This window comes from Pseudorca crassidens, chromosome 13 (assembly GCF_039906515.1).
Source record: "Pseudorca crassidens isolate mPseCra1 chromosome 13, mPseCra1.hap1, whole genome shotgun sequence".
In the NCBI taxonomy this organism is placed as follows: Eukaryota; Metazoa; Chordata; class Mammalia; order Artiodactyla; family Delphinidae; genus Pseudorca; species Pseudorca crassidens.
In genome coordinates, this window is record NC_090308.1 from 32,414,496 (window position 1) to 32,441,247 (window position 26,752).

General features: G+C 40.2%; 1 protein-coding gene across 7 annotated transcripts in view; it reads left to right on the plus strand.

Moving 5' to 3' along the window:
- The window catches only part of ARHGAP18 (Rho GTPase activating protein 18), a 199,742-nt gene that overhangs the window by 133,309 nt on the left and 39,681 nt on the right, over positions 1–26,752 (plus strand). For all 7 annotated transcript variants that reach the window (XM_067702130.1, XM_067702134.1, XM_067702133.1 and 4 more), the window contains exons 16-17: positions 8,072–8,334; positions 9,270–9,385. The gene's annotated coding sequence lies outside the window, so the exon portion shown is untranslated. The remainder of the gene's footprint in view (positions 1–8,071; positions 8,335–9,269; positions 9,386–26,752) is intronic.

The following is a 26,752-nucleotide window of genomic DNA, read 5'->3' on the forward strand; positions in this document are numbered from 1 at the left end:
AGTCACAATTAAACGTTTTTTTAAAATTAATTAATTAACTTTTGGCTACATTGGGTCTTCGTTGCTGCACGGGCTTTCTCTAGTTGCAGTGAGCGGAGGTTACTCTTCGTTGCACGGGCTTCTCATTGCAGTGGCTTCTCTTGTTACGGATCACCGGCTCTAGGCGCACGGGCTTCAGTAGTTGTGGAGTGTGGGCTCAGTAGTTGTGGCTTGCGGGCTCTAGAGCGCAGGCTCAGTAGTTGTGGTGCACGGGCCTAGTTGCTCTGAGGCATGTGGGATCTTCCCGGACCAGGGCTCAAACCCGTGTCCCCTGCATTGGCAGGCAGACTCTTAACCACTGCACCACAAGGGAAGTCCCACACAATTAAATGTTTTGGCAATGTCTATTTCAAGCAGAAGGATCATGATAAGAGGAAGACAGTGAACCAGGAAATTAAAAAGAGAGATGTCTAAGAGGACATAATAACCTCTGTCTTTAGTGTATATGTGCTCGTTTCTTCATTCAACAAATATTTATTGGGTACCTACATGTATGTGCCAGACAGGCTCTACCCTTGAGGTACATCAGTGAGGAAAAGAGCTCTGCTCTTACGTTCCAGTGGAGGGAGACAAATAATTAAATAAAATGAATTAATAAGTACAGTCAGCCCTCCATATCCAGAGGTTTCAAGGATCAAAAATATTTGGATGTTTTCATGAATCCTCTAGACGTTTGAGTCAGGAGAAGGCAGGGAGGCAACTACGAGAAATCTGCCTTTTATTCAGCATCTGAGGACTGCAGCTGCAGAGGGAAATTACTCAGTAAGGCAGAGGGCGTGTCCTGGCTTAGTAATAAAACAGTTTAGTAGTAAAGGCTCAGATATTCCATACATAAAGTACTCCAAGCAAGGTTAATGGGCAAGTGTAGACGCATTTAGCAGTGGACTGTGACGCAGAGCTACAGGATGAAGATTTGATCCAAATGAGAACAGATCCAGTTATTACAGGTAGGAAAACCTCAAGAAATTATCTTTTTGCAAAAGAAATAGTAAACGATTTAACAGTCTCCATATATGTTAGTGTTGCAAATGTATCATAATATGTAACATAATTGTGTAACAAAAATATCTACAATAAATCTTTCAATATTAAATGAATATGTATTTGGATAAAAAAAGAATCCAGAAGTTCCAAAACGCAAAATAAATTTGCACACTCTGGCAACTATTTACACAGCATTTTTATTGTAGTAGGCATTTTAAGTAATCTGGAGATGATTCAAAGTATGTGGGAGGATGTGCATAGGTTATATGCAAATACTGCACCATTTTATATAAGGCACTTGAGCATCCATGGGTTTTGGTATCTGCCAGGGTCCTGGAACCAATCCCCCGCCGATACAAAGGGATGACTGTAAATAAAATTACATGGTATGTTGAAAGCATGGAAATACAGTGGAGACAGAAAAAGGATGAGCAGGGAATGTGACAAATAACGGAGGGATAGGCTCATTCCAGTAGTAAACAGGGGGTCTCACTGAACATCTAAAAACTGAGCAAAAACTTGAAGGAAGTAAGGAACTTGCCACATGGATATCTGGAAGAAAGCATTCCAGACAGGGTATAACCAGAACAAGGACCCAAAGGCAGAAGTGTGCCTAGCTCACCAAAGATTAGCAAGGATGCCATCATGGCCGGAGTGGAGTGAGAGCCTGCGAAAGTAATGGATGAGGTCAGAGAGGGAACACTGGGGTGAGCGTGGGCGTGAGACCATGGAGGCCTTGTATCAGGGCGACCATAATTTATTCAAATTAAAACATTTTTGAGAGTGAAACAGGGCACTGTTGGTGAGGGCAGTAGCTGTGGAGTGATGAGAAGTGATCAGATTCTGCATATATATATATATATATATATATTTTTTTTTTTTTTTTTTTTTTTTTTTTTTTGCGGTATGCGGGCCTCTCACTGTTGTGGCCTCTCCCGTTGCGGAGCACAGGCTCCGGACGCACAGGCTCAGCAGCCATGGCTCACGGGCCCAGCCGCTCCGCGGCATGTGGGATCTTCCCGGACCGGGGCACGAACCCGTGTCCCCTGCATCGGCAGGCGGACTCTCAACAACTGCGCCACCAGGGAAGCCCTCTGCATATATTTTTGAAGGTAGAACCTGCCGGGTTTCTAGTAGGAGAGAGAAGGAGGATGCATTTTCAATTGAGAATAACCACAAGATTTTTGACGCGAGCAGTTGGAAGGATGGAGTTTCCAACTACAGAAATAGGGAAGAAAAGGGTAAATCAGGTGTTCTGAGGGAAGAGGGATTCAGGAGTTCATCATGGATGTATTGAATTTGAGGTGCCTATTGGACATTCAAGCAGCAATGTCAAGTAGGCAGTTATCTGTGCAGAAACTCAGGAGAGAGGTCTGGGCTGGAGTTACCGGCTTGTAAATGGACTTGAACCATGAGCTTGCGTGAGATCACCAAGGGAATGAGTGTGCATACAGTAGAAAAAATAACCAGGAGTGGAGCTTTGGAGCTACCCAACATTAGAGGTGAGAAAAAGAAGGAACCAAGAAAAAGATTGAAAAGAAGAGACCGTTGAGATAACCAAGAGATTGAGATGTGCCAGCAGCCAAGTGAAGAAAAGCTGTTGGGGAAAGGGGGTGATGCTGATGTCAGAGGCTACTTATGGCTCAGATGCAATAAAAGCTGGGAAGAGACTCCTGGACTTAACCTATGTGAAGGTCATTGTTGACCTTGCTGTGCAGTTTAGGTAAAGTGATAGGGATGAAAGACTGATTAAAGTGGCGTTGAGAGAGCAGCTGCAGAAGAATCAAAGCCTGTGAGTATGGACAGCTCTTACAAGGAGTCTGCTACATAGAAACAAATAAATGAGATACTAGCAAGCAGAAGAAGTAAGAGGTGGTATAGAGAGGGCCTCGAATGCTGGGCTAAATGGTTTGGGGAATTTAGGCAGTTAAATACCGTTTGAAGAGGTGACATAGATACTGGAGCCAGCCTACCTGGGTTAACGAATGTGACCTAAGTAAGATAAGCTCCTTCCTTATGCCTCATTTTCTACTTTGTATAATGAGAATAAAAGGAATGTTTACTACTTAGAAGCTTACTAGAATGAGTCAATCCATATAAAAGGGCTCAGCAGTGTATTTTTGCCTGATAGTATTCAATAAAACTTGTATTTTTATTAGTGGTATTATGATCAGTATGATCAGCTGTCAGTCTTATTTGGGGTTATTGGTTTCAATGTCGTAAAAGTTTTCCACCTGGAAATCGCTGGCGGTAACTCTTCCTCAGGGTATATAGGGCACTGTAAAGGGCAGAGAAATAATTCCAGAGCATCTTTCCTCTACTTGAAGTGAGTTCAGCTCCATTTTAAATATGATTTGTTTCATTTAAGGTAAATGAACTGGCATAAGGGACAGAGTTCTCTCCCTGCATCTGAGACCTAGATGCCCGGGAAGAAAACCGACCCTTAACTGGTTTATTTTCCATACTTGATACCTTGTTCACTCCTGCGACTGTCCTGGGCATCTTCAGTTGGTGTTCACTGCTCCTGCAGACAGAGGTCCTGCTACATTTCTTGGCTTTTCTGGGTCTGTGATTTCTCAAATTTCCTATTTAATAAATATAGCAATGAGAATTTTCCTTCCATTCCAGTTGGCCTCACATCTTAGAATCTGGCTTTGGCATCTAGCTGGTTTGTTTTGTTTTGTTTTTTCCACTTCTGGCCTAAAGTATTGCATGGGGTAACTTGGCTCTGCTAGAAAGGGTTTCATATGAAACACTAGTACCCCCTCCCTCCATGTAATCATTTCTTAAACTCCTTAAGATGTCTTTGAAAGTTTCCATGGGCTGTTTCTGCACGTAGCTGCATACTGTATAAGAGAAGCAGATTGGCTGCAAAAAAGCTTCTTCCATGATCTTTCCGACTAAAGCCAATGTGCACTGGCTTTGTCACAAGCAAGCTTTTTATCTTGAGATTTCCAGTCTTGATTTCTCAACCAAAGGAGTTCAGATAAGCTTCAGAGAAAGCAGCCCCACTCTCTTCCATCTTTACTCCTCTTTTAATGTGCACCCCTTGTTGCACCAAGGCAGCTCAGTTCTGTCTCCTGTTGCATCTCCTATAACCTTTAGAAACTTATGGCTTTCATGTCATCTCTGCCTTAAGTCACTACCCCCTCCAGCCAGGGCCAAAGTGAACAAGGAATTTCCCAGGAAGGCAAGTTCATAAGGAGACTCACAGAGAGTGGCCCAATTCCGAACAGTCAGTTACAATTTTCTCTCTTTCATCGGACAGTTGCCTTGTCACAAATTAAAAAAAAAAAAAAAAGAGTGATTTAATCATTACTTGTTCCTTTAAAATGCTCATTTCAGTGGGAGGAATCTTGGGGCATCTTAGCTTTGGTTGCTTGTATCACCCAGTTTGCATTCAGCAATTCTACCGAGAATTCTACTGAGAACAAGAAGAATTAATCAACTATTGCGAGATTGTGCGTCACTTCTGTCCAAGAATCTTGAAACGCATTCTAGGGACATGCATCATTCATCCTCATTCTTGTCTTCATGTTAAGGCGAGGGAAGCAATGCACATTCTTCATCATTAAGAAATGATTAGACATTACTAGATAATGCCTTAAAGCATACTATGAGTTCATTAGAAGATGTTATTATGATAAGGAATACTTTAAAGTTTCAGAAAGAAATGTAACTATTTGTTCCTCTTTCTTCTCCTTTCCTTTGCTTTCCAAGCATTTTAGTGCTTGCTCTTGCTGCACTGTGGTTTATATTGTGGTAATGTGAAAACCAATCACATGGTATGATGCATTTTCACAGGAGATTACGTTTAGATTTGTGGGGAGCATTGATACAGGCTGGTGATAGGGAAGGTATTCTCAGCAAATGAATCTCTGATCTGAGGGAGGCAGAAATGGATGCAACTAACTCTATATTTTATTTATAGATAAAATATACTGGGGAGCATAGAGAAAGGGCACTGTTAATTGGGTAATTGTTAATGGAGGTCATGGTATTTAAGCTGGAAGCCCAGTTAGGATACCAAGGATTAGACCAGGCCTGAAAGGATGAGATTCAGAATTAGGCCTATGGCAATGAAAATGGGTGAGAATGGGTTATATTGATGTTGCAGAGTTGGGGTCAAGAGAACTGGATGATTCCACTGGATGGGGAGGAGATAGGTTTCCTAAAGACCCCTAGGAGTATTCTAATTTCATTCTTTTACATGTAGCTGTCCAGTTTTCCCAGCACCACTTATTGAAGAGGCTGTCTTTTCTCCACAGTATATTCTTGCCTCCTTTGTCATAGATTAGATGACCATAGGTGCCCGGGTTTATCTCTGGGCTTTCTATCCTGTTCCATTGATCTATATTTCTGTTTTTGTGCCAGTACCATACTGTCCTGATTACTGTAGTTTGAGTATAGTCTGAAGTCAGGAAGCCTGATTCCTCCAGCTCCGTTTTTCTTTCTCAATATTGCTTTGGCTGTTCGGGGTCTTTTGTGTTTCCATACAAATTGTAAAATTTTTTTGTCCTAATTTGAAAAATGCCATTGGTAATTTGATAGGGATTACATTGAACCTGTAGTATAGTCATTTTCACAATATTGATTCTTCCAATCCAGGAACATGGTATATCTCTCCATCTGTTTGTGTCATCTTTGATTTCTTTCAACAGTATCTTAAAGTTTTCTGAGTACAGGTCTTTTGCCTCCTTAGGTAGGTTTATTCCTAGGTATTTTATTCTTTTGTTACAATGGTAAATGGGATACATAATACACAAATATAAACTCAAAATGGATTAAAGACCTAAATATAAGGCCGGACACTATAAAACTCTTAGAGGAAAACATAGGCAGAACACTCTTTGATGTAAATCACAGCAAGATCTTTTTTTGACCCACCTCCTAGAGTAATAAAAAATAAACAAGCGGGACCTAATGAAACTTAAAAGCTTTTACACAGCAAAGGAAACCATAAACAAGAGGAAAAAACCCTCAGAATGGGAAAAAATATTTGGAAATGAGGCAACTGACAAGGGATTAACCTCCAAAATATGCAAACAGCTCATGCAGCTCAATATCAAAAAAAACAACCCAATCAAAAAATGGGCAGAAGACCTAAATAGACATTTCTCCGAAGAAGACATACAGATGGCCAAGAGGCACATGAAATTACTAATTAGTAGAGAAAAGCAAGCCAAATCTACAATGACATATCACCTCACACCAGTCAGAATGGCCATCATCGAAAAATCTACAAACAATAAATGCTGGAGAGGGTGTGGAGAAAAGGGAACCCTCTTACACTGTTGGTGGGAATGTAAATTGATACAGCCACTATGGAGAACAGTAAGGAGGTTCCTTAAAAAACTAAAAATAGAACTACCATATGACCCAACAATCCCACTCCTGGGCATATACCCAGAGAAAACCATAATTCCAAAAGGTACATGCACCCCAGTGTTCATTGCAGCACTATTTACAACAGCCAGGACATGGAAGCAACCTAAATGTGCATCGACAGGCGAATGGATAAAGAAGATGTGGTACATATATACAATGGAATATTACTCAGCCATAAAAAGGAACGAAATTGGGTCATTTGCTGAGACGTGGATGGATCTAGAGACTGTCATACAGAGTGAAGTAAGTCAGAGAGAAACAAATATGGTATGTTAACGCATGTATGTGGAATCTAGAAAAATGGTACATACAGATGAACCTATTTGCAAAGCAGAAATAGAGACACAGATGTAGAGAACAAATGTATGGACACCAAGGTGGGAAGGGGAGGATGGGATGAATTGGGAGATTGGGATTGACATGTATACACTACTATATATAAAATAGATAACTAATGAGAACCTACTGTATAGCACAGGGAACTGTACTCAGTGCTCTGTGGTGACCTAAACAGGAAGGAAATCCAAAAAGGAGGGGATATAGATATATACATATAGCTGATTAACTTTGCTGTACAGACAAACTAACACAACATTGTAAAGCAACTATACTCCAATTAAAAAAAAAAAGAAAAAAGACACCTAGGAGGAAATGGTGGTGCTTTGCATTGAGTCCTAGAAGAAGGTAAGTACTGGTTTGGGATGAAGGGATTGGGGCAAGAGAGAGGTGTGTATTATGGGTGTAGAAGGGAGAGAAAATGAGGATATGTTGAGGTGTGTGAAGAGCCTAAACAGTTGGAAATGAAACATCTTTTAGGTAAGATGTCTTTAAAAGGTGTATATTTAGAAAATGTGTGCATCAAGGTGATAGTTCAAGCCATTGAGGTGTACAGTCCTGAGGGCGTAGGGCCAAGAGAGGGCTAAGAACAACTTTGGGGTATATCTCCTTCCACTTAAAGGATCGTAAAGGAACAGATGCTTTGGAAGGAGCAGTTCAAACCATAGTAGTAGTGTCAGAAGAGGAAGATCATTGGCATCAGGGAAGACAACAGGTCTAACAAGGAGGAAATGGTCACCTCTGTCAGATAATTGAAGATGAAGATTGATTAGAGACAAAGATTGGAGCTAAAGTTTACAAGTTCAAGGTTGACCTTCTAGAGGGCAGGTAGTTTTGAAGTGATGGGAACAGAAGCCTACTGGAGTAGGCCAAGATGTAAATAGGACTTGGAAGCTATGAGTTTAGTTGGGATTATTGAGGGGAAGGGAAAAAGGAAGACATTTTATCAAAGTTTTTTTTTCTCCTTTAATATTTTGCAGAGGAGAAACTTGATCATAAAATAGTTTTCACACATAATTTTCTAATATCTGATATTATCTGTATTTCTATACTTAGTTAATTCAAAAGCTTCTTGGTCCCTGTTATCTAAAATATTGCTCAAGTAATTGAATAACTTTTGAAGAAAACTGTACTAAAGGTGGAAAATTCCCCAAGAACTTTGCCAGTCCTTGGGAGAGATTATTTTTATTTAATTTTGATGATTTTTAAATTTAAGACTCTTTCCCAAGTTTAAAATCAAATGATGTTAAAGTAAGCATGTTTGGAAGCTCTTGTTAAAGGGGCTGATAACTCTGATATATTAAAGCTTGTTCCACATTAACAGCTCTGTCAAAAGTACCCTTGAGGACTTCCCTGGTGGCACAGTGGTTAAGAATCCGCCTGCCAATGCAGGGGACATGGGTTCGAGCTCTGGTCCGGGAAGATCCCACATGCCGTGGAGCAGCTGGGCCCGTGAGCCATGGCCGCTGAGCCTGCACGTCCGGAGCACGTGCTCTGCAACAGAAGAGGCCACAGCAGTGAGAGGCCCACATACCGCGAAAAAAAAAAAAAGAAAAAAAAAAAAAGCATGACAGCTCTACATTAATAGTAAGATATTTTAAATTGTTTTGTTTTTTCCTTGAACTTCTATTTCCATTGTACTTTCTCCTTATAAATTTATCCTAAAGTAACCTATTCAGTGGTACAGATTAATTCCATTTCTCTGCAACAAAAAAGTATATATATATTGAAGTTGACCAAACAACAAAACGATATCACAGATTTCGAGTTAATAAATACAAAATTTAAGTTTTATTGAAAATGGGGTTCTTAATGAGAAAAGGATTTTTAGTTTTTTTCTGTTTAATTATCCATGAATAGATATTACTTATTCCTAATAAATTTAGCATCTTCTGTTTTTCAAATATATATATATATATGTGCACTGAGAAACTTGTTTACATACAAATGTAAATTGGAATTAAAAAAATTAGTTATAGCAGTGACAGATTTTTAACTCCTTTAAAAGTTTATCACATGCCAAAAATCATAGCGATCTATCAGCAAAATTATTTGTAACGATCCACCAGCTAATAGGTCCTTCTTTATATTTATTGAAAACAAACAATTTGAAATAATCTGACTTGTGTATGGATTTGTTACTCAGCTGTTATGGTAATTCATTCTGTCAATTTCTGAGAAATATGGCAGAAAAATTATTACTGAATCAAAGAGTATAAGAATATTTAAAGCTCTTGTTGCACATATTGTCAAAGTGAGGATGAAGAGGCATTTGGGTAGAAGTAAACTTGTATATGTATTTGAGATGTAAAAGGGGTTTCTCAAACTTTTACACCAAATATATGTAAGTACGAGATATATCTAAGTGTAATTTTTATGGAACTGTCAGTCGTTTGGCTAGGAAACTACATATGAGATAATAATAAAGAGTAAGAAAAATTAACTTATCTAGGTAGAGAAATGCAATGACTAAGATTCCAGAGATATATGGTTAGTAAAAAAAAAAACCCCAAACCTTTCAGTCCCAGGACAACATACAGTCAGCCTAGAAGGATCCTTTGGCATCTGACCTCAGACTGTAAGAAGGACTTGCAAATTTCTGAATGGGTGCAAAGGTGGCAGATGACTTTCAAGGATGGTAAGTACAAAGCCCAGGATTTGGGAGAAACATTAAATTCAAATTTAAGACATAAAATACATTACTAAAATGTACTACTCTAGGTCTGAACCTATAGTAGAAGCTTGGTAGACCTTTTGTAGGTTGTTCCATGAAGACAAAGACCTAGTGACCTGTTGTGACCAAAAAGCATATTGAGCATTTAGGCTTATCAAAAGAGATGCTAAAAAACAACAGACTACACCCTATGGAGCTTTAGTAAACTAACCTGTATGAGAAGTCTGGATACAGTAAATGAGGTAAGTTATAGGAACAAACTCTTTAAAGTGTACCCATCATTTTGTGAAAATTAGTTATGATGATGGCAATGGTGATTTTAATGGAACCAGAGCAAGTCCAGAGTAGGACTCGCAGTGATGGCCTGTGGGATGCTGTCAGTTGGAAAAGATTATGATTCTCAAGTCTACACTGAGAAGTGAAATCGTTATAAATCATAAAGTTGTATAAATTGTGGATTTGTGAACATGAAGTGAGCATCAAACTAAGGGTTAAGTTAGATAATGCGTCCAAGAATGAGATTGTCTACACACTGAGAACAGAGTATTTTCTCATCTGGTGTCTGCAGTGTGTAATGTAGTAATTCACACATGGTAGGTGCCCAGTGAATGTTCATGATTGTTGATCTAAAACCAAGACTGCCAGTTATTTCTCCAGCAAAAATGGGTTTATTCGGGGTCAACAAAGAATTGTAATTCAGGGTTTGCAATCATGGTGAGCCCCATACAAGTTCCTAATGAAAATGGAAAGGAGAACTCTATTAAAGAGGGGAGAAGTAAGTTGGGAGGGTTACAGAGTCCATTGAGGAATTGAGGGTTGGAAGTACAGTGGCTTTTTATTGGCTGAGTTGTGACAGTTTCTCATTGGCTGAGCTCTTCCCAGCAAGAGGAAATCTTTTCTTCTTCCTGTTGGGCCCTTCTATTGTCCTTGGGTGTGAGAGCTCTCCCTTCTGGTGGCCTTACTCTATTTTAATTGAGGTTTTGTTTATTAATTTTTACGTGACTAACAAACACTTAGAGATTACACGTATGTAATATAGGAGAATTCTAAAAGGATTCAAAGAAGGCAGGCAAGTTTAGCCATGGCAGGGACATAATTAACTAAAAGATGCTGGTATCTTTGTCATGTTTCAAGTTGTTGTTGGTGAAGATGTCCATGTCATCCCATTAGGCATTTGACAGGACTCGACCTGGTGGCTGGAGGCATTGTCCTGGAGTGGCCATTTTCTATTTAATTTATTTATTGTTCTTAGATATAAGCAATGTACTCAAGTATGTAAGATACAGTCTGTTTCTTCGAGAAATAATAGTGATGTTATTAGCCTTTATTGGGTAGTTACTTTGTACCTGGCAATATATTATGTTTTATATACAGTGCAATCTAATTTTCACACCACACCTAAAAGTGATATTTTTATAGCCTATTTTACCAGTGAGGAACCTTCTCCACCAGGTCAATTAAGTGACTGTACAAGGATTCAAACTGACCACAAAGCACATATCACTCACAGTGTGCAAAACGTTTACAGCCTGATGCAGGAGATGAAACCAAATGCTCTGGGGATGAGAGAGAGGGATATACTACATTACCTGGAAGGGTAAGAAAGATTCCTCATGAGATGGCGCTGAGTTGGGTCAGTGACGAGGCAAAGCCTGTCATGCTCAGTACCTGCAGGCCCTGTAGCTCTGCAGATAAGTGATCACTCGTGACTACTTGCCTTTCTGCGACTACGTGCATGAGGCTTAGTTGATATGTCAACTGGGATTAACTCAACAATATAGCTGTGATGTTGTGATTTCTGATAAGAAATATACATTTGGTCTTCATTCCCATTTCTGGCACAGAGCTCCTAAAAACCCTTGAATTCCCTAATGATGAGAGCCGTGAAGGTGTCTTTTGTTACGTTAATGAGGTGAATTGGAAAGCAGCAAGGGAGGGTGCTGGTAGCCAAGGGAACCAATCCTAATTAGAGGTTTGGAACTTTCAGTCCCGCCCCCAGCCTCCAGGGTGGAGAGCGAGGCTAGGGATTCAGTTCAATCACCAATGGCCAGTGATTTTATCAATCATACCTATGTAATGGATCCTCCGTGAAAACCCAGAAGGAGGTGGTTTGGAGACCTTCCAGGTCGGTGAACCGGAAGGCTTTCCTGTGCCACTGTGACAGGCCCCAAATTCCATGGGGACAGAATCCCCTTTGTTCGGGACCTCACCCTATGAATCTCTTCATCTGGCTGTTGATTTGTACTCTTTAATATCCTTTGTAAGAAGCAGGTAATCTAGTCAGTAAACTGCTTTCATGGTTTCACTCTAGCAAGTTAATCAAACCCAAGGAGGGGGTCTTAGGAACCTCTAATTTATAGCCAGTTGGTCAAAAGCATAGGTAACAACCTGAACTTGCAGTTGGCATCTGAAGTAGGAGTGGGGAGCAGTGTTGTAGGACTGAGCCCTTAACTGTGGGATCTGATGCTGTCTCCAGGTAGGCAGTGTCAGAAGTAAACTGAATTGTAGGACACCCAGCTGGTGTCAGAGAATTGCACAGTGGTATTGGAAAACCTACACATTGGAACTGGAGTTAGAATAATAATAGTATTGGTGATCTTTTTAAGGCAATAATGCTATGATTTCAAAGTGACTGGCTGAGGTTGAAAGAGACTCCAGATATCACAGTACCAGGCTTCTGTGACGTATGCCAACATTCATACATGTTCCCTGGTAAGGAATGAGCACAGACCAGAGTCTGAATATCCCCAACTTGATGTCATCTTGTAACCTTAACTAAGACCCGTACCCTTTAAACTTACCATAGTAAAATATAATTTGTTTAAGACCTGTGAATCAGTGTGAATTCTGAACAGTCTCCAAACCCAATCCTTGAAGTTTGTGTTTGATTTCTTTTTCTAACCGGTAATCTCTAGAAAAAGGACATTCTACCCTGAGGAAAATCACAAGGAAACCCAGAGGAAGGATGTGGAAGAAATGGCAAACTGATTAATGTGTCTGAGTCTAGGGCACAGAAAATGAAGAGAGGGGCAAGGCAGACTGGACACACTTCCGGCATGTTTGTAATGTATGACCTGTCATGTCTAATTGGACCAAGGGTGGACACTTGAGATGGACATTCAGTTTTCCTGGGAATTTCGAATTTAGACTGAGCGTTCTCTTGTTAGTCTCCACACCCAGGTGGGATTGCATCTGGGACATTCAGAGTTTCCTTATCCCATGATGGGGACTGAGCAGAGAAAGGGAAGGTTTTCCAAAATCAGGAGAACAGTATGTAATTGGTAGGCAGTAGAGAGCCACTGAGATCTTTTTTATTTGAGAATGACCTGTAATCAGTCATCTAGTCTGCCAGAGACATCTAATACTTGTTAGTTCTGAAAATTGCTAAATTCACTGTGTGAAAGCTATTCTAAGGGCCTGCTCTAGCGTACTTTGCTGAGATGAAACCCAAGTACTTTTTTTCCACAGGAACTCAGCCTGAGTTCATGGGGCATCCAAAGGGAAGAATGACAGACACGTGACTCTCCTACTTCCCTCCCTTCTGAAAAGGCTCAGTCATTTAAACACCTCTTCATTTGCTTATCCTGGACCTGGACTTACGCCTTCGCTTTCGGAAAATTGTATTATTTCTTTGGTTTTTTCTTGACCATATGCAACTTACAAACCGTGGCTGTCCAAATCCACTGGGAAGCTCAGCAGCATGGGCCCTCTTAGGCTTGATAATATCTGAGATTGTCTTCAGAGCTTTATTGTTGACAACAGCAGTCTTGTTATTTATTTATTTATTTTTTTTGCGGTACGCAGGCCTCTCATTGTTGTGGCCTGCCCTGCTGCGGAGCACAGGCTCCGGATGCGCAGGCCCTGCGGCCATGGCTCACGGGCCCAGCCGCTCTGTGGCATGTGGGATCTTCCCGGACCGGGGCACGAACCCGTGTCCCCTGCATCGGCAGGCAGACTCTCAACCACTGCGCCACCAGGGAAGCCCTGTGTCTTGTTATTTTTAAGGGGTTCTTTTTCATACACTGACAATGCCTTCTGGAGAAGGTTGCAAACAGCTTCTTACCACCTTTCATGTAAAGAGGGTTAATATGCCTATGTTTTCTCAGAGAGGGCAGCTGCAGCCCAGAGAGCACGGCCAGTGTTCTCATTTATCCTCCTCCTCCTAGTGTGCTTTCAGATTTCTGACGATAGGGAGCCCAGCACTCTGGGAAATGAGCTTCTCCTGGCACATAGGTACTGTCATTCTCTCTCCCCTTGGCGCCTACGTACTACCTACTTCTTCCCTTACGTGCTCTTAGCCAGCTCATTGTAAACACACTTCAATCCTTGCTTGATTAAGATTACTTAGTATTGACCTAACATTCCCTGTACTGTTTCCTTGCTGGCCTCTTTCCTGCTTCCCTCACCTTTTAAGATGCTATTTGCAATTCCTTGAAAGTTATTGAACTGATAAACATATAAGGAAAAAAGGCTGTAACAATTAATAACGTTAATAATAACAATAGCAACCATTTGGGTACTTAATCTGTGCCGTGAACTGTGTTAGCACTTTGTAAACATTGTCTCATTAAATTCTGACTAAGGCTCACAAGTGAGGTATTTCTATAATTATCTCGATTTTCAGAAAGAGTAGCTGAGACTCAGAGAGTTAAGTGACTTTCCTAATGGTAAACCTAGTAAGTGACAAAGCCAGGACTTGAATCTACTTGTCCTGCCCAAGTCTATGCTTCTATACACAATACTATTATAACTCATTGCTTGGTGATACGAAATCATTTCTGAGAACCCTCAACATTGTTCATTTTCATAATAGTTAGTCTTTGGCAGCCAAAATTCCCAGTGGTGATTTTGTTTCTCCTTGTTTTACTGTTATTGAAATCTGGGATCCAAGTTCTCTCCAAGCTCATGGTCATCTCTTACTTCCTTTACCAGGAGGTATTTCCAGACATGTTTTCTTTACCTAATCAGGCAGTGCAGAGGCCAGTGATTATGTCAATGTTTTATTGGTTTTTAAATACCTTGTGTTAGATGTAATCGAAACCTTACTTCCTTTTAAGCAGATTAGTGTAATTTTGTGTTAGGACCAGATAGCTAAAATCTGATTCAGAGTTACAACGCCAGTAACCAGCACAGCATATATGCCTTTGCAATGCTTTATGTGTATTCTCATTGATTCATTGCAATAGCCAGGTGAGGTTGATAACAATTATGAGCTTCATTCTGCAGAGAGGAAGCTAAGACTCAATATAATAGCAAGCCACTATCACCTAGATTACTGCATCATTTTCCCAACTTGTCTTTTCACATATCCTCTTGCTCTCCCATTTTTTTCCCACATTATGTTTTAAAATTGTAAATCTGATCAGGCCACTTCCCTATGAAAGTCCCCTCAGTGGTCTCCAATTTTCCTTAGAATCCAGTCTGAAATCCTTAATGTGGCTTAAGAGAATTTCCACGTCTCACCCCCGACCAAGTTCTCAGCCTCGTACTCACCTCTTTGCTCAAAGCTTATCTGACCCAATACTACTGGTTTTTATTCCATCTCCAGTATGTGCCTATTTAACAGAAGTTGTATGTCTGTCTCCCAAGTTATCTGAACAAAGCTCGAACTCCTATTGGCATACTGGCAAATACAGTAGTTTCTTCTCTTCAGTTGTTGCCTACTTGTGCTGTGCTTCACATACTCCACCCACAAAACTGTTTTCCGCATGAGGTAGGCTGAGTCATGGCCTCCCAAAGATGTCTGTGTCCTAATCCTCAGGACCTGTGAATGTTAGTTTATATAGCAAAAGGGACTTTACAGATGTGAATAAGTGAAGGACCTTGAGATGGGAAGATTGTCCTGGTTTATCTGAGTTGGCCTGATGTAATCACAAGGGTCTTCATAAGAGGAGGCAGGAGATTGAAGCAAGTAGTAGATGTGACAAGAGAAGCAAGAGTTTGGAGTAATGAGAGGAAGGGGCTGTGAGCCAAGGAAAGTAGACAACCCCTAAAGGCTAAAAAAGGCAAGGAAACATTCTCCCTGAAGCCTCCAGAAAGAACACACCCTGCTGACACCTTGATTTTAGACTTCTGACCTCCAGAACTATAAGCGAATCAGTTTGTGTTGTGCCACTAAGTTTGTGGTGATTTGTTAAAGTAGCAACAGAAAACTAACACACCACATAACCCAAGTTTCAAGATTCTGCATAACTGAGAGACTGAAATTATTCACTCAGCAAACATCCATTCAGTGCCAGACACTCTAACTAGGCTAATGCCCTTGTGGTCTTTATATTCTAATAGAGGGAGACAGAAAACAAAGAATAAATATCACATTGAAGTGATAAGTGCTATGTATTTAGAGAGAAAAAAAAAGGAGAGCGCAATTTTAAATAACGTGGTCAGTGTGGTCCTCACTGAGAAAATGAGTAATGTGAAGGAGTTAGATATTTGGACTTAGGGAAGGGCATTCCCCAGGCAGATAGACAAAACAGTACAAAGACCATTAGAAGGGAATGCTCTTGGCATGTGCGTGGATGGGTAAAAAAAAAGCCAGCGTGGCTAAGGCGGAGTGAGCCAGAGTAGAGTTGTAGGATGATGAGGTCAGAGAGATAATAGTGGAGCCAGTTCATGTAATGCTTTTCCTTGAATAATATGCGTTAGTCTTGGAGGGTTTTGAACAGAGCCATAAGATGCATTGATGTAGGTTTTAAAAGAATCACTCTGTTGCTGTTTTGAAAATAAACTCAGAGCTGGGGGGTAAGGATGGGGATAACAAGAATGAAAACAAAGATCAGTGAGAAGGCTGTTGAAATAACCTAGGCAAGAGATACTGTTGGCTCAGACCAAAATGGTAGCATGGGATCAGTGAGAATTGGTCAGATTCTGGACGTATTTTGAAAGGTAGGGCCAATGAGATTTCTTGCCAGAATGGATGTGGACATGCAGCTACAAGATTTTTGGTCTAATCAAAGGGAGAATGGAATAGTCATTGACAAGGATTGGGGAAAACTATGTGTACAGCAATATTGAGAGCAAAGATCGGGAGTTCAGTTTGGGGCATGTTAATTTTGAGTCATGTTAACATCTAAGTGGAGGTGATGAGTGGCAGTTGGATATTAAAATCTGTCCATCAGGAGAGGTATGGGCTGGAGATACTTGTTTGGGATTTGACAGCATGTAGATAGCATTTTAAATGATGAAGCAAAAGAGAGTCCTAGGAGATGGAGGCAGGATAAGGGATATGCAGAGGCCTCCCCATAGGGATTGGAGTACAGGAAACAGAGTAACTGGGAAGTGTGAATTAGAAATGATTGCAACGTGTGTTGGGGAAAATCTATCTATATTACCTTAGGAAAATTAGTTGTCTGTTTTCACATAGAGGGAGCTAGTGATTGTCTATGAGAAAAAAACACAGTTTTGCATCAAATCTTTTGCTCCCTTTTCTGATGAACTCTACCGACTGCAATATAAGGAGTCCACTTAGGTATCAGTCTTTGCATTTCTTATGCTTACAGCAGTAGTATCATCTTCCAGAGCCCCGTAAATCTCCACACGTCGTATTCGAAGATGTCTGTTCGTTAAGCAGTGAAACATCAGCACAGTGACTTGAAACGAGGATAATTTTGTGGTTCCGGGAATGGAATTCCTAAGTGCACATTTTGTAGTCTCCCTCCTCATCCGACAGGTTGTTCTGCTCTGCTCTTTGGCTGGAATTGGATGATAGCACTTACCTTGTGTTTGGCACTTTATAGATTATGAAAATTTTTCATGTATACTCTCATTTATTCCTCCCAACAGTCTTAGGAAGAAGATAATACTATTCTCATTTAGAGATGAGGAAACTTAGGCTCAGAGGGGCAAAGCAATCTACCCAAGGTCATTGAGCAAATTTTGGACTTGAGTCAAACATAGAACCACCAGTTCTTCTCCTACTTCATTAAGATACATGAGAAGCTTTCAATTTATTAGCTTTTTTAAAAAAATCAGTTCAGAGTAAGAAAGAGGGCAAAGGACATTTTCTGGGCTTGTTAGAAATGGGTTCTACTAGCCATTAAAAAACGACGTGAGGTTGTATAAAATGTAATCTAAAGATAATTAAGCTATTATAAATTTCTTCTAGGAAATTACTCTTTCTTAGGTCTTGTGTGCTTCTCTCTTGCACAGATTAGTTAGCATATAGGACATAACTTTTCCTTGATTGTTCCCAAGCTGCCTTGAGATTGGTCGAAATTGGAAAGCATCATGAAAGAAGAAGAAGGAAGCCAGTGAAGAAGACTAGCTGTGTGCCCCAGTTCACTGAAATGGGGCTTGCTAATGGTCTCCATTTTGTCCAGAAGTTTCCATCACTCTTACCTCTCATGTTTGCTAAAGTCTGTACTGTGTGAATTCCTCAAAGAAAACTAAAAAGCAATATCTTAAGTATTCTTGGATACATTTTCTGAGTATTGCTGATAAGGAGAGAGAACAGTAGATAAGGAGGGAGAACAGTACCAGAAGTGAGTGATGACCATTTTTGTTATAAACAAATTGCCATGGGGGCAGGTTTCCAACTTGATTATTTGCTGCCATGGATGAGAAGTTTGGCTTCATGAGGAAGAAGTGTGGGACTAATTTAGAGTATGAAAGAAAGGGGGAGGCTTTGGGGAGCAAAAGGGACATGATAGATAAAGCTAGTCCCGATGGTTGGGAACACTGTATGTGGAAAACATTCAAGGATGACTCCAGAAGGAGGTGGGGATATGGAAATGATACATTTATTAATAAGGTACACATGTAAGTGGAGATGAAACAATGTATCCCAAATGACAGCATCTGAGTATATTTAGTTAGATGCTTGCATGTAAAAGAAATGAGATGTCAAGAGAGTTTGGTGATGGCATGACTCAGGAATAACCATTACAGAGAACAATTTGATAAAAATCGGCTGGTGGAGGGGGAACATATAGAAACTCAGAGAGAATTAAATTGAATATTGTCAACTTCCTATCCCAACTTCCACTCCCCAACTGTGTAAAGTTGTATTCAAGGTATTTATGGATTTGGAGAATATCATTGGTTTAGTGTAACCAATACGCCCAACTGAAATCAAGTAGGATATTCCTGAAATAATGAAGTGGGCATTCCATGGCACTTATAGTCGCCAAGGAGCCTACACCTATTTTACTATGTTTCCTAGGTTTATCTATGACTGAAAATAATGGAAAACTGGTATTTATTATACTTAGGTTAAGTTGAAAGATAGTGGAAGAAGATAATGGTAGCAATTAAAATTTCCATACAAATTTGTTCTATTATAAGGAACAGGAAACCAAATCTTAAGCTTTAGATCTAATATTTGGGAGAACACTGACTTAGAAATTAGCAGACAGCTTACTCCCAATGATTAGTTTGATGATATTGACCAAATCATTGAGTCTTACTTTTGTTATCAGTAACATGAGGATAATAAGCCTGCGTCAGTGAGTCAACCTGTTCAACAAACATCTCCTGGGCAAGCAGTGTCTGCCAGGCCCCGTGTTAGCCTTTGGGGATGCAAAGCGGTCTCTGCCCACAAGGACTTCAGGGTCCTCTGAATGATAGGATTGTTGTAAAGAGTAAATAGGTTTAATGAGATGCATATAACAACACTGTGCACATGGTGAGCCTCTGTGTAAATATAAGATAGTAGTATTTGTGTCAATGAGCCTTCATGAAGCATTGAATGTGATAGATCGTGTTCAGAACATAATGTTAAACCATTACACGAGATCTTTGTTTCTAATTTTTCTTCCTGTTAAGTGTTTGTGTTTCTAAGCATAACTTCCTTGAAAACAAAGACATTCTAAAAAGCAATTAGAGTTTCATGCCCACGTCATGCTCTCTCTCTTTTTCTGTTATTTTGAAAATACTCACGCTGAAGGCGAGAAAGTGCCAGGAGGAAGCGCCAGGCAAACATCACAGCTGCCACGTACACAATGGCAGAAATTCACAGGCAAAATGCAACGCTGGGTATATTTTAAAGGTAGAACAAATAGGATTTTCTGATGGATTGGATATGAAGTGTGAGGGAAATATAAGATTCAAGAATGGTTCCAAAGATTTGGGCTTGAGAATCTAGAAGGATATGTTTGCCACCATTTAAGATGGGGAAGACTTCAGGGAGAGAAGGTTGGGAATAGACAGTGGTAGAGATCATATGTTTCACTTTGGGATATGTTAGATTTGAGATGTCTACTGGCTTCCAAGGGGAGACATTAGTTAGGCAGTTAAGACAGGCACATCTGAAGTTCAGGAGAGAGGTCTGGGTTGGAGGTCTTTTTGTATTTTTTTTTTTTTTTGCGGTATGCAGGCCTCTCACTGTTGTGGCCTCTCCCGTTGCAGAGCACAGGCTCCAGACGCGCAGGCTCAGCGGCCATGGCTCACGGGTCCAGCCGCTCCACGGCATGTGGGATCTTCCCGGACCGGGGCACGAACCCGTGTCCCCTGCATCGGCAGGCGGACTCTCAACCAGTGTGCCACCGGGGAAGCCCCAGATCCTTTCACTTTAATGTCTAATCTATCTATAGGTTACTACACTAGACTAGAGTCTTAAACTGCATTTCCTTTATTTATAGTCATCATGGGAAGTCAATTTGTCACGACTCTGGTCATGCACTGGAAAATTATATAATGAACACTGATTTTCTGTGTGCCATGGTGGAGGTGGATTATAGTGTCAAAGTCAGGCCACTGATTTTGGTTGTGATACTGTCCAATGCAATTCAGAAATTCCTGATTGACCTTCACATGATGAACTAATTTTTGCTGTTTCTCAGCATGATTTTCCGGGACTTTCACTAATTTGGCAATTTGAAGGATTGATCAAGTTAGAGTTCTATTCAAGTATCTGCTACAAAATATCAACTTGTGAATTTTTTTTAAAGGTCAAGGTACAGCTTTTACCGCAGTACACTTTATATAGAAATTAAAGTGATTCTTTTTACTTACCCCTCTTAGAGGTATCTAAGATGGCCAGAGATTTGGGGAAACTCTGTGAGTGAGGGAGGTGGAGCCTTTGAAGGGCCAGCATTCAGTGGGTTTAAGCCAGCGATCACCATATGCAGAGAGCAGCCAGTGGCGGCAAGAGTGTTGTTAGGAAGATGGGCACGTGAGGCAGAAAAGTCAGGGATGAAGCAGCTCTTCTTTATGGGAAGCTCTGAGAACCTCTCTCTCTTCCTTCCCACCGAGGGGCTGTGTCAGGGATTGGTCCAACAGCAAACAGAAAACACACCAAAAAATTGAATAGAGGAAGTTTAATATAAAGAATTACCAGGGACTTTTGGGAATGAGGCATTGACTAATTCAAGCCACGAGAATGCTAACAAATAGCAAGAATAGCAGATACAGTAGCAGACGTTGCCCCTGGTGCTAAGATGGGGCACCCCAGAAGGTGCCGGGTCTCGGAAGTCTGCAGGCTGCAGGGGCCTGGGATGCCGTAAAAGAGGAGATGCCAGGCCCACCAACTCTTCACGGAAAGGTGCTAAACAGTGGCCCTCCCCTAGGAAGCTCTCGGTGGTGGGGGCTTGGTGTGCTGAGAAGCCAGCCTCAGAGATGACGGCTCAGACACACCATCCTGGACCCTCAGCTGGGACGTCTCCTGAAGGCCGTATGCTGGGGAAGCTGCCACAGATAGGGGTCACTTGCTGCTGGCTGCTAGGCATTGCTGAAAAAAAGTCACACACTCTGCAGGAGCCCAACAAGCTGAACATGGTGGACCAGGCAGAGAAACCTCGTCCTCTTCTCCTGACAGCGTTGAACACCAGGCCACCCGGCAATGGAGAGAGATTTGCAGAATTCAGCCCTGATATTGCAGAGCATGGCAGGAAAAGTGAATCTGGAGCTGAGAGGTAATAAATCGATAGCTAACACTGCACTCTAGATATCTCCCCACCACCTCTCATCCCCTAAATGAGGGTGACCCTGTGCTCTTTGCTTTCTGAGGAAATTCTATTTAAATGAAAACATTTGCTGCAAGGTGCCTCTCATAGTGCTTAAAGCCTACTATGAGATTCAAAGTCTTTTAATGAAGAAAAAGACTTAGTGCACAGCCTAACATGCCCTGAACATAAAACAATTCCAGCTCTGTGCCAGGTGTCATTACTTTGGACAAGCCCTCACAACAATACCTAGAGGTTGAGCTGAGGCTCTGGTAGAGAACAGCAAGAAAGCAATTTAGAAAAGCAATAATAAAATGGATGGTGGCAGCCAAAGGCTGTTCACAGGGAATTACCTTAAATATATTTGCCATTTTAGTTTTCTGGAGGGTTTTCTTTGTAATTACATGGAGGTCTCTAAGGACCTCTAGTTTCTTTATCAGCTCCTTCAAATTACATCTGTAGAAGACAAGGCGAATAGTTATTTAGGTCAGCATAGTTTTTGTATTTATTTTCTGCGTATATTTCTTAACAAACAACATGAAAGAAAAGGAGCTTAGTCTTAACACAGAAAAGCTGAAATCTAGTTTTTAAAATAGGATTCTAGGCAATTGAAATCAAACCAGAACCTACACTTCTTCATCTACCTGGGAAAGAGATTACTTCTTCGGCAGAATTGGTAGATTTGCTGGTTTGTTATTTTCTGAGCTAAAGGTTCCTGCTCTCTGCACCCTGTTCCAGCACACTTACATGCCCACAAAGCAGTACAGCTATCGTAGTAACTACCCTGACAAGAAACCTGCACAAGCAGACAGAGTTAAGGCACTGTGTAGTTCAGTGCCCAGAAAGGATAGCAAGGAGGCAGTCAGAGCTGGAGATCATAGTTCCACATGCACTGGGATTCTCTGGTCTACACACAGTGATTGACTTGTCCACAACCCTTGCTTTCACTACTCCTGAAGGGGATGAAGAAGATAATCCAGGATGAAGGCAGAAGAAGCAATTTCCTCTTTGTTTAGAAGGGAATTTGGCTAGCATCTTTCAAACATGAAAAAGGACCCATAAGGGAGTTGTTCAAAATAATCAGCATGTAGCAATGGACAAACGGTAGTCTTTAGCAACTAAAAGAATGGTAAATTTGATGTTATATATATTTTACCAAAAAAAAAGCAATCAAAATGTAGGCAGCTAAAAAAAAAAAGTGATTTCCAGGCAGTTAATAATAATGTCATTTTTCTGGAGTTTGTGATGTTTGTGGTCTTGTCAGCATCTTTTAATCTGTAATGACTTCTCATTCTAAATATTCACTTTATTAAGAGAAAGTATGGATTAAACACCACCCAGAAACTAAGAAACAGATTTTCCTTATATGAATAAATGAATATAAAGTGAAAATAAAATGAAGGTTTGGAATGAGGGAGGTTTTGGAGACATGAAAGGGACATCGCAAGAGTGAAGACAACCAAAAGAGAAGTCTGGTAGGTTTTACAGCCATTTTTTCTTTAAGGCAATTATATAAAGGGGAATATAACAAATTCTAGAATTTATATACACACACAGGAGACCTGTGTGTAACATCTTGAGTCACTGAATAAAAGAATCAAGTTTTTAGTACCCATTAAGCTCATCTCTAGGGAGATAATTCATTTAATAGATACTATCATCTCAGATATCCACCTGGATAACATCCTTCAAGAGCTTTTGAGAGATGAGTAATCTGATACTATATCTCTTATCATGTCTTATTTTGCTAGGAATTAGAGTGTGCTGATTTTTAAAAGCTCATTGTATATAAGACTTTTATAATAATAATTATTATTATTATCACTATTATTATTTGGCATAGAATGACAGGACTGCTTCAGAAACTAATAATCAACTGAATTACTTTTAAGATTGCCTGGTACAAACATTCCCAGGCTGGTAGTGACCAAAGCCCATTACTGTTGAACAGTTGTACAACAGACCACCATATTTATGTTTCCCTAGACTCAAGCCTGAAACAGGAAGAATTTTCTGCCTTGGGAGCCGCCTCTCTCTGATCCTTAACTTTTCCATAATTGTTTGCTTTTTCCCTAGCTACCTCTAATTTTTGTTGTTTTGCTAAAGTCCTGCTGTGCTATCATTACATGTGCCATGAAACTTGATCACTTAGCAGAGTTGGTTATAGCATACTCGGTACTAGGAGAGAAGGCATAATCGAATCAGAAATGTGTGGAATCAGCTTCCCCTACTGCATAAGCTGTTCCCCGAAAGGCAGTTAGACTCATTGGGAGCCTGTAATAATCCAGACCACCAGGGTACTACTTCATAAATTACTATTTCTTCATGGTAAGCTTTTCTCTTTGGTTGCAATTTCCGGGGCTGCTAGTGGTGACTGCTTGCAATATCCAAAAAAGAGAGAAAGTGGGGCAATGATAGGGAAATAATAGAAGCAGGATCCAGAGCTTGAAATAGCTTTAGGACAGCACTGCTGACTGTAAAGCATGGTCTACTGAGTGGAGTAATGTTAGATCTTTTATCCATCCATCCATCTGTTCACCCAGATGGCAGAATAAATAGTCTAAAAAAAACCTTGGCCATTATGGAAGGAAAGTTGTAAGATTAAATGTAAAAGGGATATATGTATATATACCCTAAATTGAGGTGTAAAAATTAATCATACAGTTACAGTACGGAGCACCCTACCTTAAGCAAATATGTGCATGTATAAATAACAGGTGATTAAAAACTCGACGTTACTCAAATAGCTGTTAAAAAGCTCTGTGATCATGTAAACAGAGTTAGAATCTCTATCTCAGTGTTTAAGAGTCATGTTTTCCTCAGGGATGTTTGATTTACATCAGGCCACTTGGTTCTGAAACCACATTTAAGAGGAGCATTGTACACTGGAATTCTCAAGCTGAAACTGGTCAGAAAGCTGTTGGAATGCGATACTGGGAGCTCTTGGTGGCTATCTTTCCAGTTTATGGAGATACTTTTCTGCAATATGAAAGACTAAAGCTGATAAATATAGAGACAGATAATGGTTAGTCAGTCTTTGAAGTACCTTCATCAGGAATCCACACTGTTACAGGTGGAGGCTTAGCATTTCCAATATTATCAAAACCTTCATCCAAGAGATTGTTATTAGTTTAAGGGCCATTGGAAACACCTTCTTGGTGAAATGTGTCACGTTCAAGATAGATGTTTGGTTAGGAACATTGTACATACAGGTTCAAGGTACAGAAGTCCAGGTATCTCAGAAGACTTCTGCAATTACTATTGTGCTTGAGTTCTACAGTGCCATTGGACCTATGTTCCTCCAGTTCATGAGGAACCCAGCCACCTAAACTGGTGATAAGTCTAGGTAGTTTTGCCATGAGAATACTGTTTCTGTACTGGAGCAAGGTTTTCATGCAAGGTGCTGTGCGTCAAAGACCTCAGCATGCAGTTAGAAAGTTCTTGCTAATAAATGTTTGTCTTCTCTTCTGTGGGAGACTGGTGAGCAGCATTTGGCTCATGACTTGCTTTCTTTGTGATACGCCATCTGTTATTGAGGTTATTTCTGTGTGGTATATGTGCTTATGTGTGGTATCAGCTGCTACCTACCTCAAGCCACAGGAAGATAACATTTACCCCCCAAATCTGCTATTTGCTGAATGATCAAATTGACCCACATCTTTCTGCAACAAGGGGATGGGGTTTTAATACCAGGAGCAGAGATGGTGTTGAGGCTGCAGGCACCCTGCGTGGCAGGGTGCCAGAACTGGGCTCTGTTCATAAAGGTAAACGGGAAACTGCCCCATGGGGATGCCTTCCTAAACCAGGGCACATAAGACTCTCACCATGATAAGCGCTCAGTCAAAAACTACAAAACACTCAAGGCACTCTACCACCCTGAGATTGTTAGCTGGCACATAAATTGGGAGCATTCCTCTCAAAGAATTATAGATAATAGAGAAACTTAGAATAAGTTAAAATATGTGTCTTTAAAATGCTTAGAGATTCAGAAGAAGTTGAATACATAAAACAAGAAGAGGGTATTTTTTTTTAATTACAGGAAGATGTGATAAACAACAAAATTAAAATTTCAGAAATAAAAAGGCATTGAAATGAAAAATCAACAGATGAGATAAATGGTAGACTAACTTCACTGAAAAGAAAATTCATGAAACACAAAATAGAAGCTGAAGGAATCAGAATACAGTGGAAAGAAATAAAGAAATGGGACAGGTAGAGACAGATTTACCAGATTTATAAGGAAATAATGATGCTTATGTCTAGGCCCTTGCCCCTTCCAATAATATGCCCCTCTTTAGCAATGTGTTCATTTTAGTATATGTTTGTATAAAGTTTGCAGAAGTGAGATTTTAAACTGCAGTTGGTTAATACTGCTATATCTTTCCATTCCAATTAGCCTCTCTCACACTTCCCTCGTATTGGGAAGCATTGGAGTAGTTATGTACATTTTTGGGAAAGTTGACTTGGGAATATTTGGCTTGTGTTTGGTGGGATACACTTGTGTAGTTTGCAGCAACTTCTCTGTGTAGCTGAGTTACTGCAGGCATTCCTAGTTCCAGGATTACTCCTGCCACCACTGTGCCAAAATACCTAGGATCATGTCACTGAAAAACAGGGCCAGAGGTGATTTCACGACAGAAAAAGGTCCTCTAGCCCCTGGCACTGGGACAGTAAGGATAATTAAGAAGAAGCAAGATTTGATATATATGGAGTCAGAAGGTGGTCTTCCAGTTTATATACGAAAGAAACGTGCTAGCAGTTTTCCCCATATTTGACAACAATCCTAGACACAGATACTACTAATGATGAGTTGTGGCACTACAAGAAAACTGCTTAAAAACAAATTATCAACAATAAGAATCAAACTAGAGAACAGCAGACCAAAATATCCTTCTATTCCTTCAACTGAAAAAGATACTACATAATCATTGTCATAAAAGGATATGCAACCAAAAATGAAAGAGAAAAAATTATTATGGAGGTATTCCAGCAGTTAATATACAAATTATATTTTTCTAGAGTTTATTATGTTTGTAGTATTTGTCTGCTTTGTTTCGATTTATAATTTGTGTGATTTATTTTTTCATTATAAATAAATATTCACTTCATGTTCAATTTTCTGTTCATACTTCGTATTCTTTTTTAAAAAAAGACTCCCAGATTGTGGAAATTGCAGGTCCCCAAAACCTGGATCTGTCCGTATAAGTATGAAAGACTGGTTGAGCTGTGGAAGATAAAATGAGAAATTCCAATTTAAGTGGGATTCAAATGGAGAGAATAGGAGAATTTGGAAGAGGCAATATTTAAAGAGATGTGTTGGAGAATTTCCTCAAATTGCAAGAAAACTTAAGGCTTGTATTAAAAGGTACATTAAGTTCTGAACAGCACGAAGAAACCAAATCTTTACCTAAGTACGTTACAGTGAAACTACAGAATATCTTCAAAACCATCA